Here is a 14,849-nt window from a genome sequence, read left to right on the forward strand (position 1 = left end):
AAAAAGTGTCTTGCTTGTCAAGATTTTAATGAATCGTTAAAATCATCAAGTTAAAAATTTCACTTCCTCCAGGAAGCCTTCTTCAGAGGAAAGTACTATTTCATCCCTAGAGACTCCATCAGTATTTCATCTCACCTTCTGCTTATGATTGTATATGTGAGGTTGTATCATCCCTGGACTGGATAATAGACACCTTGAGGCTCTAAAGTGTCTGTTCACTTCTGATTTCCTCAATGTGCCTAACCTGTTATCCTGTGAATAGTATGCATCTGATTGACAAATGGATAAACTTGGTCCTGAAATAAGGCTGCAAACAGATTTATGTTCTTGGAATATCATTCACTGGCTTGCATTTGAAGTATGCCCAATATCTTTGGGCTAAATGACTATTTACAAATCAAATACAGCACATTCAGACTTGTGAAAGGTGTATGTGTGTTATCACTGTTAAACGAAAATCTAAGGCTTGAAATCTTCTAAAAAGTACTCTAAGAAAATCAAGCCCTTTTGATTTGTTTGATTTAAGACTCCCAAGCAAAAGGCAACAGGCAGAGTGCTAATACTAGACCATCGTGCACATCTGCTGAAGACATTCAATTGTGCAAAATGCAAATGCCAAGAGGGATTAGACGTTATTGCATACTTTATAAAACTGAAAACAAATGGAATGAGATCACACCTATAGTTTAAAGGATAACAAGGCTTAAATTTCAAAAATGTTTCAAGGATTCATGTTAGAACTAGATTTCTCCTGAACTCTTGAGACACGGTATATGCCTACCAATGAGCCAATGTGGAGGGCAGGGGATTAGACTGGGTTTCTTGGCTCTTACGGTAAATAAGTCAAACAGGGTTTGCACTTATTACTACGAAATATCATCTTTTTTCCCTCACTTTATCTTCTATCTGGGCTCAGAACTTGAAACTCTTACGAGGTTGGAAGAGCCAGATTTGAAGAATTTAGGAAAGTGAAGGCTCTCCTTGGCTGAGGAAGAAAGCACTGCAGCCAACTCCTTTTCTGGCTCAACATCCAAATCCTCCCCCTCCCAACTTCCTTATCTGTCACCGTCTTTGAGTCATGAGGCTGAAACCTAAGAGCCAGCATCCAGCCAGTGGTTCTCAGTGGGTACTCTTCTCTCAGGCTGTGAAACCTTGGGGGCACTTTTAGTTGTCACAGTGATGGGGTGGGGGGTTGGTCTCTGGCATCTAATGGCTAGGGACCAGGAATGTTAGATGTCCTGAAATGTCTCAGTCTTGCACAATAAAGAAGTTGTCCCACATCCGCAAGATTTTCCAAAGTGCCAAGAGACATTTTCATAGGTGAAACCCGTTTATAATTATTCGAGCACAGAACATAACTCTGTTTCATGTACTTACCAAAGTATTTTTGCATGGTTTTTAACACACTCTGAATTCTTGGGAATGCAACTACTGAATAATTGAGATAAGATTGTACTTCCTCCTGTTTGGGACTTTAGCAAGAGTCACCCACCATTTTGCAGAATCGTGTCACTGAAGCCCGTGCCACCTGCGGTATGTGAGTTATTAACACATCTTTATGGGTCTGCATTAGTAGCCGTCACCCCACATATAGGTGTATCTGACCACTTCATTATGTCTTCTGGTATAGTCGTGTCTGGGCTTTTACATATTATAATGTATACTTTAACCACTTCTCTGAAGTTTCCTTTATTCACAGTAAAGTGTTATGTTGATATTTTCAAAATTATGGCAATTATATTAAATTAATAATGAATTTCATTTGAGGAGAGTAAAGCCTTCACTGAAATACTGGTCATAAAAAGGGGACATTGGTATGATGGAGTTAAGAGCCACTGCTGATCCTGACACCAATTCTGTGAGAAGGAATGCCAGACCAGGACACAATATAGTGAAATCACTTTGAAACTGTAAGGGCTTGATTATTATAAGTCAGTCCTGTTGGTTTCATCTTCAAAATGTGTATCTTCCATGTCCCTTCTCCTCTGTTTCCCCGCCACCACCCGCCGATCTCATCAAACCTGATTTCCCAAGACTCCCCACTTCTACAATCATTTAGGGGACCTCACTAGGTCCTACTCTCCATGCAGTGTAAAAATGAATACAACATATTTGTCATTTCCACTGCTGTGGTTTACTTGTACTTTCCCAAGCTCCCAGAATCTTCTCTTGTTTTCCACCCATACAAACGCTTCAAGATTTTAGTTCAGTTTTCTCTTTCCATGAAATTCCTAAGTTACCCAAACGACATCAATCATGTATTCCTGTAAATGATTGTAGTATTGCTGTCCATTACCAGGTAATTTAGTATTTTATGATTTTTTTCCCCATTTTTATCCCCAGTGCTTTGCTCTTCTGTCCCCAAACAGTTGTAGGGGCCATCTTTTCAAGTTGTTTAGAACCCCAGCAAAGAACTGAGTATACAGTAAGAAAGAAAAGAATTCTCCTGGGTTTATTAATTGTTGGGGTCTCAAACAAAGAACATAGATTAAGGTCTCAAACCAAGTAAATGGCACTGGGTGGTTGGTCAACAAGGAGATATTAAAATGTACCCACACTTCTAGGCAGCCTGCCATTCAAAACACAAAAGAATAGTGCCTCAGGAAACACTATCCAGTGGGGTAGATTGAAACAATATACAAATACAAAAATATAAACAACAAAAAGATAAAATGATTGAATACTTTCTAGCCCCATGAAAGCGGGAACCTTTTCTGTCTTGTTCACTACTTAATAGTGCATAGTATATGAAAGTGGTTAAGAATAAATCCTGGGATCTTTCATTGCGGTGGGGCCCCTCCCGAGTCCTCACTTCGCGCTGACCAGAATCCGAGGAGATGGCGAGCCAGGTTATCAAATGCAAGGCTGCGGTTGCCTGGGAGGCTAGAAAGCCTCTCTCCATAGAGGAGATAGAGGTGGCATACCCAAAGGCTCATGAAGTTCGAATTAAGATTATTGCCACTGCAGTTTGCCACACTGACGCCTATACCCTGAGTGGGGCTGATCCTGAAGGGAGTTTCCCAGTGATCTTGGGACACGAAGGTGCTGGAATTGTGGAAAGTGTTGGTGAAGGAGTTACTAAGATGAAGGCAGGTGATACTGTCATCCTACTTTACATCCCACAGTGTGGAGAGTGCAAACTCTGTCTAAATCCTCAAACGAACCTTTGCCAGAAGAGTCACTCAAGGGAAAGGATTCATGCCAGATGGCACTAGCAGATTTACTTATAAAGGAAAAGACAATTTTACATTACACGGGAACCAGCACGTTTTCTGAATACACAGTTGTGGCTGATATCTCTGTTGCTAAAATTGATCCTTTAGCCCTTTGGATAAAGTCTGCCTTCTGGGTTGTGGCATTTCAACTGGTTTTGGTGCTGCTGTGAACACTGCCAAGGTGGAGCCTGGCTCTACTTGTGCCATCTTTGGCCTGGGAGGAGTTGGATTGGCAGTTATCATGGGCTGTAAGGTGGCTGGTGCATCCCGGATCATTGGTGTGGACATCAATAAAGATAAATTCACAAGGGCTAAGGAGTTCGGGGCCTCTGAGTGTATTAACCCCCAGGACTTCAGTAAACCTATCCAGGAAGCACTCGTTGAGATGACTGATGGGGGAGTGGACTGTTCCTTTGAGTGTACTGGTAATGTGAGTCATGAGAGCAGCGCTGGAGGCCTGCCACAAAGGCTGGGGCGTCAGCGTGGTGGTTGGAGTAGCTGCCTCAGCTGAAGAAGCTGCCACTCCCCGCTAAGTAATAAGCATACTGTAGAGATTTGTTGGAAAACTTAATAGATGTATGATTTCTTTTAGGATGGAAGAGCGTAGAAAGCATCCCAAAGTTGGTGTCCGAATATATGTGCAAAAAAATAAAGACTGATGAATTTGTGACTCACAATTTGCCTTTTGACCAAATTAACGAAGCCTTTCAACTGATGCATGCAGGAAAGAGCATCCGAACTGTTGTAAAGCTTTAAATTCAAGAGAGAAAAATTCTTCCATCCTTGTAACTAAGTCTTGTGGTCTGATTGGAGCAGCCAGACAAGCAGGAAGGAGCTCTTTCAAATTCACAGCTTCTTAGGCCTTCATTAACTGACTCTGGGGAATAATGTTTTGTGTATAAATTCATAAACGTCTAATCAAGGACAAGGCTAATACTGTCATAAGTCTGTTTTCTGGACTCTTCTTCACATAAATAATTGCTGGCTCATTAAGGAATATTTTTAACATAAAAAAGGAATTTCTGCAAAAAAAAAAAAAAAAAAGAATAAATCCTGGGCTTCCCTGGTGGCGCAGGGGTTGAGAATCTGCCTGCCAACGCAGGGGACATGGGTTTGAACCCTGGTCCGGGAAGATCCCACATGCCGCGGAGCAACTAAGCCCGTGCACCATAACTACTGAGCCTGCGCTCTAGAGCCTTCGAGCCACAGCTACTGAAGCCCGCGCACCTAGAGCCCGTGCTCTGCAACAAGAGAAGCCGCAGCAGTGAGAGGCCTGCGCACAATGAAGAACAGCCTCCGCTCGCCGCAACTAGAGAAAACCCTCGTGCAGCAACGAAGACACAACACAGCCAAAAATAAATAATAAGTAAAATAAATAAATTTTTTAAAAAAAGAATAAATCCTAAGAGCTCTCATCACATGGAAGAAAATTATTTTTTCTATTTCTCTAATTTTGAATCTATCTGAGATGATGGATGTTCACTAAACTTATTGTGATGATAATTTCATGACGTATGTAAGTCAAATCATTATGCTGTACACCTTAAACTTATACAGTGCTGGGACTTCCCTGGTGGCGCAGTGGTTGGGAGTCCGCCTGCCGGTGCAGGGGACGTGGGTTCATGCCCCGGTCTGGGAGGATCCCACATGCTGTGGAGCAGCTGGGCCCGTGACCCATGGCCGCTGAGCCTGCACATCCGGAGCCTGTGCTCCGCAACGGGAGAGCCCACAACAGTGAGAGGCCCGCGTACCGCAAAAACAAAAACAAAAACAAAAACTTACACAGTGCTGTATGTCAACTATATCTCAATAAAACTGGAGGGAAAAAAATGGCCCATGGTAGATATGAATAAATATGTTGACCAAACTAATGTAGCAATTACAATAGCTAACATTATTAATAATGTTACTACTTATCATCTATCAGGAAGTGTTCTAAACACCATATGTATATTGTTGCGCTTAATCTTTTCACAATCTTGCAAGGTTGGATTTATTAGTATATTTTTAAAATGTCTTTATTGCACCTTCATTTTTTTTTTACATTTTTAAAACTAATAGACTGTTTTTAGAGCAGTTTTAGGTTTATAGGAAAATTGAAATTACAAAAAGTTCCATACACTTCCTCTCTCGCCACACACAGTTTTCTCTGTTATTAACATCTTGCACTGATGTGGCACATTTTTTAAAAAATAGATGAACCAATGTAATACATCATTATTAACTAAAGTCCGTAGTTTACACTAGGGAGTCACTCTGTGTGTTATACAGTTCTATGAGTTTTGCCAAATGCATAATGTCATATATCCACCATTTCAATAACATACAAAATAGTTTCACTTCCCTAAAAATACTTCTCCCTTAACTTTCATCCCCTCTCAGTCTTCCTGGAAACCAGTATTTTTGGAATGTGGAAACCAAGGAAGAGAGAATAGGTAACTTTCCCCATGCTATAAAGTCACCTGACTACAAAATCGATATTTTCAATCATTCTGTGACATATTACAGCACATTGTATATTCTACTGTAATTTAAATATGTACATTCTGATGATGAACAAAGAGTAAATGCCATGGGGCAGGGGGACTGAGGTGGGTAAGTCCAAGATCAGAAGCCATCTGAAGGAGTCAAGAAGCCCTGCCCTATAGATAGAGACAAGCAAGGCTGGGATCCTGAGCAGAGCTGCCACGTCTCCCATCCTGCATCCCCCTGAACTGGGGCGGGAAATCAGCCTGTGCATTTTAATGCTGCCAAGTCTTTGCTCATTCGCTGTCTTACATCTGGAACATCTGCCCCACCTACTTCTCAGCCTGGTGAATTCTCACTTAGCCCCACACCACCTCCTCCTCGGGAAAGAAATTCTCTCCCTCCTCAGCACTTGCAGACCTCACTTGCACTCTGTCTCCCTAGCTAGAAGGTGGGTACCGTGAGGACAGAGACTGAGGCTGATTTCTTATCACCTCACTACCTGTGACATAGGCGCCCTAAATAAATATTTGCTGAACGAATAAGTCTGAGGAGCAAGAGGCTATAAAAAAGGGCCTCACAGAGCCCTGGGGGTCAGGGACTTTAATAATATGTGCTGGATTGGAGTGAACTGGTACTCAGGACAGAAAAAAGCAGAGATGCCACTTTCTCTCGTCTAAAGGCACTGGGTGGCAGGAAGTGGCTTCTATTGTGCTTCACATACCAGTGACCCAGGAGGAGGACAGGCACCCTGAGCTGAGTGCCCTGAGAAACACAGTGCAGGTGGACCTGGGCCCAGGGGAGATCAGGCCCTGCTGATTTAGCCCAACACAGCTGGGCTGATATCTGCCCTGGGGGCATCAGGCTTAAAGCCCTCCATGAATATCAGGTGGAGAGAGAAACAGGACAGGGTAGGGGGAAGCGGCTTCTTAAGGTCTTTGCTTGAGTTTAACTGACAGTCTGGCACTGTCATCTGGCATTAAATTCAGTCTGTTTCACTGAACATCTAAAAGTGCCAAATATAGAAAGCTGCTTTGTGGTGGGAAAGGCAACTAGGGATTTATTCATGCTCATAAGCTGGCAAAGTTCATTTCCATATTGCTGAGTGCACAAACTGAAAGCACTTCCCTCCAGCACAGCTGTTTCCACAGCATACATCTCCTCTGCACCTTTCAAATGCTGGGTTCTCAGTCACTGCCCTTACAGTGATGTCAGAAATAGAAAACGATTTAAAACTTTAAATTCTTCCTGCAGCTGAAAAGTGTTGTGAAAGGAAGTTTTGTGGTTGCCTCTGTCTGCCATGACTGGAAAGTGGGCTATTCTGATTATTTATTTAGTCTGTTTATCAGGTTTTGAAAAATCACAAGGCAATCCCCAGCATTAAATCACATGGAACACAATTTAACATGACTTTAAAGGCATGTGTAATCTTCTAAAGCCTCCGGATCACCAATATCATCTTTTATGACTGTATTATGAACACATGGAAATGCTTGCCAACAGATTTCCAGTTAATATAACGATAGCTTTAACTGATGTCAGACCAATTCTGGACTTATATTTCAATCACTGACACTTGGAGTTGTTGCTTCTTGTCAATTGTTTCTTCCTCAACTGAGAGTTTTTGAACACCAACAAACCTGATAGAAAGAAAAATTAAAAGAATAGAGTGGGGGTGGGGTGGATATGCAATCTAATGCAGTGCTTCTCAACTGTAACGTACCAATCACTGAAGATTTTGTCAACACACAGAGCTCAGGCTCGTAGGGCTGGGGCGAGGCCTGGGCTTCTGCACCTGCACAGGTGAGGCCGCTGCTTTTGCTGGACCACAGAACCACTCCAAGCAGCCACACTCTAGGAGACCAGCCTGCCTTGAAGAACTGGGATTTGACTCAGTAGGCTCTGAGGGTAAAACCAGGGCCAATGGGTGAGAATTATAAGGCCCTGGATTCCACCTCTGCATAAAGGATGACTGTCTGATAATAATCAGTGCTATGAAAAATAACAGAAACGACAAGGGCTATGAAAGAACACGTTCCCTAGTCACTGGGGAGCTCTGTCAGAGGCTGACATAGGTGCTGCAGAGGGATTCCTAGACTAGGAAGGAGGTCAGGATAAATGAGCTTGAGATCCCTTCTAAAGCTCATATCATAACCTCATGTCTATTAACTGGGTATAAAGTCTCAGTTATGCGAGGTAAGTTCTAGAGATTTGCTTACGACATTGTGCCAACAGTTAACAATATTACTGTACTGTGCACTTAAAAATTTGTTAAGATAGTAGATCTCATGTTAAGTGTTATCATAATAAAAATAAATAAAATGAAATAAAAGAAAATAAAATATTGGCTAATAAAGTCTCCCAAAAAACAAATTAAAAATGAGTAGCATTAACTTCAGTCTAGTAACTTCAGGTTCAATCCCTGACCTTAGGATCTAAGTGAGAAGATTAAGGAAAAAAAGGAAGACTGAGCTGTGAAGAGCCTGCTCAGATTCTGAAGGCTGTGTGGGGAGCAGCACATGACCTGCCAACAGCCACTGTGCTTCCTCTCCCTTCACACAGAGCCGCAGTTCACCTACCCACACCGGGGTGGAAAGGTAAACACTCAAACGACTGAGGCCCCCAAATGTCTTAAGTCTTAGTTACTTGGGTAGACCCAGACCAAAACCCTGGAGACTTAATAACTTAGATAATAGAGAATATGCAATTGGTCTTTGGGGTAAACCCTTGAGAAAGCACCAGAGGTGAGGATAAGGAGAGTCATTGGCAGCAGTAGATACTGACAACAGGGAGAAAAAGCATGTGAGTTATCAGGTCTGTCGGTGACTCCACCTGAGGCCATTCCTATCTTGGGTACCAAATAAGAGAAAAATGCTTTCCGATTGTGTTGACCACAGGTGGATTTATAATTAAAATAGTATTAACAAAAAACTTTAATGCACATATAACGATGATCTCTACCCTGTTTATCACTCACTTAGCATTTATGGGTATAATTACATTGGTACTTTTTAAGATCCTCAAATAAATCTGTGGGTTATTAATATTTGTTAAATATCCTCCAATTGTATACAAGACCTTCAAGACTATGGGCTGCATCTTTTATGCACTTTTCTCTCTGTAATGCTCTGCTCTGTAAATAAGAGCCTCTTAAGAGCTGTAGCTACTGTTAAAGATGGAGACACCCAACCCCATAGATGTCATTCTGCTCTGGCCACGCAGCCCACCAGCCTGGTGGCAATGTTTTTATAGTTGCTATTGTGGTAGTGATTATAGTGATACAAGTAACACCTACTATTTGGTGGATAACTTCTATGTGCCTCACAATGATTCTGTAATGAAGGTATTATTATTCTCATTTTACAGACAAGGAAAATGAAGCTCCAAAGTAGTTTGCCCAGGATCACAAACTACTGAGTGGTGGACCCCATCTGTGGACTGGAGACCACACACAGAACTTCTCTGTTCAATATCAACTCTGGACAAGACGACCTACAAGTGTATTAGAGTCCATCCAAGGCCACTTATTCCCCTTCCCCAGGACTACTTTCTCCCCAAGCAGAGTCTGTCTCTGACAGCACGTTCTGGCACTTAGCATGCAAGTGTGTTAGCGAATGATGACAGGACAGCTCTCTCCACCCAAGGGACTCAAGAGTCTCTTCTGAGTTTTTTTTTTCCAGGGAATACAGTAATGATTTGTTTTATCCCATAGAGTCATGAAATATTTCTTTTAAACACCAGAGTTTGAGAGAGAATGTGGAAGTTACCCAGCTCTTTCATTTTAGAGATGAGGACTCTAAGAGAAACGATCTTAGTAGGGCCACAACAAGGAGTGAAGGACTTCTGAGGACCAGAACCCAGTCCTCTGACCCCAACTCAGTACCCTTTCCACTACCCCTTCCTAAGAATTACCATGTTTCCATAGTGGCAGACGGCCTTGTGTAGGATATCCTGGGCTAACTCACCACATGGACACATACCATATGATAACAGGGAAAATCTCTAATACAGACTCTTATGTGAGTGGGACTAGACTAGAGGCACGATGGTGGGGAGACTTCCGCTTGGTTTTATACCTTCCAGCACTGTTCAGTGTTTTATCTTTATTACCTTTAAATTTTAAAAAAATCATACCTTCTTTGGCATATCATAGAGCTCTGCCCTTTGGCGTCTGAGCCCTGGTGAGAATCACTGACTCTCTGTATTCAGATATAACACTTTTGTAGCCCAAGCACAGGACAACCACAGCTCCTCAAGAAAACCCACCCCATTGCTGGATGGTGCTAGCTGATGACAGTACTCTCTCTTACAGTGCACTCAAAGCTATTTTTTCAGAGCTAGTTGAAATTTACAATCAAAGTAGAGGTACATTCTGGCTAATTAATGCATATATGATTTAAAAATCATAGGAGAAGGTGGCAGAAGTTTAGCACAATAAACGTCCTTGGGCTTCCCTGGTGGCGCAGTGGTTGAGAGTCCACCTGCAGGGGACACGGGTTCGTGCCCCGGTCCGGGAAGATCCCACGTGCCGCAGAGCGGCTGGGCCCGTGAGCCATGCCCGCTGAGCCTGCACGTCCGGAGACTGTGCTCCGCAACGGGAGAGGCCACAACAGTGAGAGGCCCGCGTACCGCAAAAAAAAAAAATAAAAAAATAAACATCCTTATCCTTGATCCAAATCATCAGTGACTTTCTTTCACCTCTCTATAAGAATAACTGGTTCTCATCATGAGAATCTAGCAACAGATTAAGATCCCGGAGAGCCTCAGGAATCAAAAAAGGAATGGCTTTTGTGTTATGTAGGTTATATTCTAGTTATAACTGAGCTTCTATTTAACAGGGTAGTCTCTAACTCAAAGGTCTAAGGTTTAGCACCATATAGGTACTGGAGATGCAAAGATGTGAAACCAAATGCTGGCCTTCAAAAAGTTAACATACATTAAAAATAGAGACACCACACGGTTGAAAACTTGTAAATGCCGAATGCGAGTCTCACATAAACCTGCTACAGACTCCTGTTCCAGGGTAGGCACAATCTCACATAGGGCTGGATCCACCTTAGCAAAATGACTTGAACTGGGATATGAAGAAAAACTGACACAGTGTGAGAAGCAGGGTTTCTGAGGCTACCCCGACAAATTACCACAACGTTGGTGACTTAAAGTAACAGAAATTTATCCTCTAACAGTTCTGGAAGCCAGAAGTCCAAAATTAAGGCGTTAGCAGGGCTATGCTCCCTCCAGAGACTCTAAGGGAGAATGTGTTTGTCTTAACTTGGGTTGCTGTAACAAATACCACAGACTGGGAGGGTAGTCCAAGATAAAGGTGCTGGTAGATTCGGTTCCTGGTGAGAACCCGCTCCCTGACCTGTAAACAGCTGCCTTCCCGCTGTCTGCTCTTCCTCCACGCTTAAGAACAAGAAGCTCTGTCGTCTGTCCTCTTCTCATAAGGGCATTAATCCCAGGATGAAGGCACCACCCTCATGACCTCATGTGAACCTAACTACCCCCCAGAGGCCCCACCTCTAAATGTCATCATATTGGGGGTCAGGGCTTCAACATATGAACTGGGGTGGGGCGGGCACAGACGCAAACATTCGGTCTATAATGGCGTTCCTTGCCCCTTCCGGTTTCTGGTGGCCTTCGTGTTCCTTGGCTTGTATTCCCATCACCCAGATCTCTGCCTCCGTCTTCACACACATCACCTTCTCCTCCATGTCTGTCTTCTCTCTGTGTGTTTCTTATAAGGACACCGGTCACTGAACTTGGGGCTGACCCGGATAATCCAGGACGTTCTCCTCATCTCAAGATTCTTAAATTAATTACATCTTTTACCAAATAAGGTAACCTTCACAGGTTTCAAGGACTAGGATGTAGATATATCTTTGGGGGTGGGGGGACCATTCAGCCTACTACACAGGGCAAGAGGGACCACTAGGCCAGAGACTGCCAGGAAAGTGACTCATCTGGAGTGAGAATAGAGAGGAGGTGATTTGGGTTGTGGTGGGAGCTTGTGTAGAGGTGCAGAGGGAGACACAGCTGGACTCGATGGTAGGGCCAGGGTGTAGAGGACCTTAGAGAGATGTCAGATTATTCCAGGGAAGTCTCCTGTTTTGCCTAGGTCCTACTTACACTGTCACTTCTCGGCCTTTAGTATCAATATTTTAATAGCATCACATCACTGAAGTAGACTCAGACTTTCCCCTCCCTGGGAAAGAACTGTTGAGTCCCTTTGGTTCACATTTGCATCTATAGCTCCTAGAAAAACACCTAGTAACTGCAAAGCTAGTAAGCTGGGCTCTCAACAAAAGCATCTGAATCGTTTCTGCCTTCCTGTATCCTGCGCTATGGCCAATGCCAACTGTGAATAAATACACTGATTCTCTTAAGGTATCCATGTAGTTTCTATCAAACTAGTGTTTCTAAAACCCACCAAAATATATTTGCTATGTGTGTTATTCTGGAATTGCAGAACAGTTTGGACAGATCAGTAACTTCCAGAAGTGTTTTAAGAGTTTGGTTTCTTGTGCCCTTCAGGATGTGGAAGGCAGCTGTCATTTGTAGACATGCAAAGTGACAAGGAAACCCTGACAATTCAAATACATCATTTTAGCTGAAGTTTTCATTTCTTCCTGTATCAAATGTTTGTTTTTTTCTTTACAAGACTTACTCAGGGTAGAAATATATTGAGAATTGAGTGCTGGGTCTTTGCCCTTCCTACTTTCAGTGCATAATGTCACGACCATAGGTGTGACCAAAAGGTAGGCAGTCAGGAGAAGTAAAAGGCTCAGAAAGGGGGGATCTGAAAAACGAAGATGGAACTATATAGCTCATTGTTTTTCTCTGTTGGAGCCACGAGAAAAATCACAGCTCTGGTCAAACAGACCTGGGGGTTCTTATGGCTGCTTCCCTCATCTGTGTTACTCTTGCCCCTGCATTCACAGAGTGTTGGCTTCTGGAGCTTTGTTTAAACAACGATCATTTGTACATAGGGCGCGTGGAACTTGAATTAACTTCTAAAGAAGCTTTCTAGCATCTCAAGAAACCTAGTGTTCTTCAAATAGATGGCTGCCTGACCCTCTACCACTTCTTAGCTGTGTGACTCTAAACCGGCAGTTAATTGGGCCCTGTTTTCTTTCTAAAGCGTAGAAAAAATACAGACCTCGTTGGATTGTTTTGAGACTCCAAAGGAGAGTAGGAGAGGATCTTATGAGCTGTAAAGGTGCTATCAGATGCTTGTTAACTTCTAGAGTCCTTTGCTGACTCTTTTCAGAACAGCCTAGACAGAAGCCAAGCCGTCTGCCTCTGCATAGTGCCACCAGCCTCGCAGCTGAAAGGATGGAACAGGGAAGCAGTCACCATGTGGTACTGCTTGAGGGCTCCTGGGACTCCTGCTTCTGGAAGGTGAATGGCTTATGTGTCAAACACTTACATAACACTACATGCTGGCTCTCTTCTAACTGAAGCAACTGTCACAACCTTATGTGACACAAGGCACAGGGGGATTAAGGACCTTGCCCAACATCAAACAGCTTATAAACAGCCCAAGATTTAAACTCAGGCTATCTGGCTCTCAAGCAACTTCATGCTCGTTGCCTTTTATTTTCTGTGACCATCATAGAACAATGCAACACAGTCATACCATTCCCAAGCCACTCTTCCTTGACGGGTCTTTATTGTGGTGTTTATTCAGCCCATACTTACAAAAGGCAGATGGTAAATCTCAGTGTCTAAAGACACAATGAACTAAAAGAAATAAATGGAAATACATATTTTCAATACCCAGAGAGCTGAAATTATAGACACCTGAACATTTTAGCTTTAATTCACTCTTTCTGGCAAATTCTCTCCCATTCAACTCCTGTGTCTTATGGGTTCTGGCAGCAAGCCCAGCCACCCTGGGCTCCCTGGAGTACAGCATAATCTAAGAGCCTGCATAAATAAATTCTCATCAAGTGACCCTGGGAGAGCTCAAAGGCCACCTCAGATTGCCCCAGGGACAAGAGGGTGACAAGAATAAATTGCATAATTGTATGGAGACTTACATAGCAATAGATCTCTCCATTTCAAATCCCCTGCAATAATGAGAGAAGCACTTGTTAATTATTTTGGAAGGATTCAGTTCCAGATTTCTGACTTACACAGCAAATTAAAAAAAAGAACGGAAGCCATGCTCTCTTTACAGTCCACAATCTTCCCAATCAAAGTTGATTTCTTATTTGTAGTGATGTGTTCAGCTGTCCTATCCTTAGTAGCTTCACATCTCCCTGCTCATGGTCTCTTACTAATAGGTTCTCAATGGATATTGGTTGAAGAAATAAAAATTAGGGCATATAGAACTCTTTCAAAAAAGACAAAACGTATTCATTCATCTCTAGCACAATCTGGCTTCTGAAATGTGTTACTTTGAAAGTTCTAGGAAGGAAATGTAAGGGGCAGTGGGGAAATAGACAAGAGGAAATTACTCATATTTTACAGGTATTGAAATAGCAATTCTCTCTCCCACTTAGACATCCCTTAACCTACTTAATATATGTATAGAGCTTTGTGAATTGCAGTCTTTCTACCTAGCAACCACATGCTTATTCATTCATTCATTTAATCCACACTTACTGAATGTCTACCATGTGCAGCCTAGGTACTCTGTATTTATTATTTCATTTAGTTTTCAAAAGGAAGCAAAATTATCTACATTTCACAGCTGAAGAACCAAGACTAAGAGGTTTTCTATAACATGGCAAGATCATCCAGCTAGCAAAAAGCAGAGCCAGTGTGAATACAGGTCAGTTAAAACGAAGACAGTCATTACTTCTGTTCCATACTTTCCAACAGAGCAGTTTGTCTGGAGACTCCAGGTTTAGAAAGTATTTAGGGATTTCATCATTTTCCAGGAAAAACTCAAATGGAGAGGTCTTTGTTCATTTTTGAAATCCTCATATGTCTGTCACCAGAGTGAGGGAGCTGGGGAATTTGTGGCTTTTTGCTCCCATTCTCCACATGTACCTGCCCATGCATTTCAACCTGCCCTCGATAGAGGGATATTTGCTGCTGGTGTACAGTAAATTCAGCCCAGTAATTTGCATCTGCCATGTGCAAAGCCCCGTGCCAGTGCCATGAGAGCTCAAAAGATGTGTAAATAGGACCCAGGACTCAAAGAACCACACACTCTTT

General features: G+C 42.6%; 1 protein-coding gene and 1 pseudogene across 1 annotated transcript in view; one reads left to right on the forward strand and one right to left on the reverse strand.

The window, feature by feature from the left end:
* The window catches only part of OSBPL3 (oxysterol binding protein like 3), a 90,912-nt gene that overhangs the window by 70,224 nt on the left and 5,839 nt on the right, over positions 1-14,849 (reverse strand). The window lies entirely within an intron of this gene.
* LOC103074927 (alcohol dehydrogenase class-3-like) lies at positions 2,838-3,971 on the forward strand (annotated as a pseudogene).

This window comes from Lipotes vexillifer, unplaced genomic scaffold (assembly GCF_000442215.2).
Source record: "Lipotes vexillifer unplaced genomic scaffold, Lipotes_vexillifer_v1.1 scaffold150, whole genome shotgun sequence".
In the NCBI taxonomy this organism is placed as follows: Eukaryota; Metazoa; Chordata; class Mammalia; order Artiodactyla; family Lipotidae; genus Lipotes; species Lipotes vexillifer.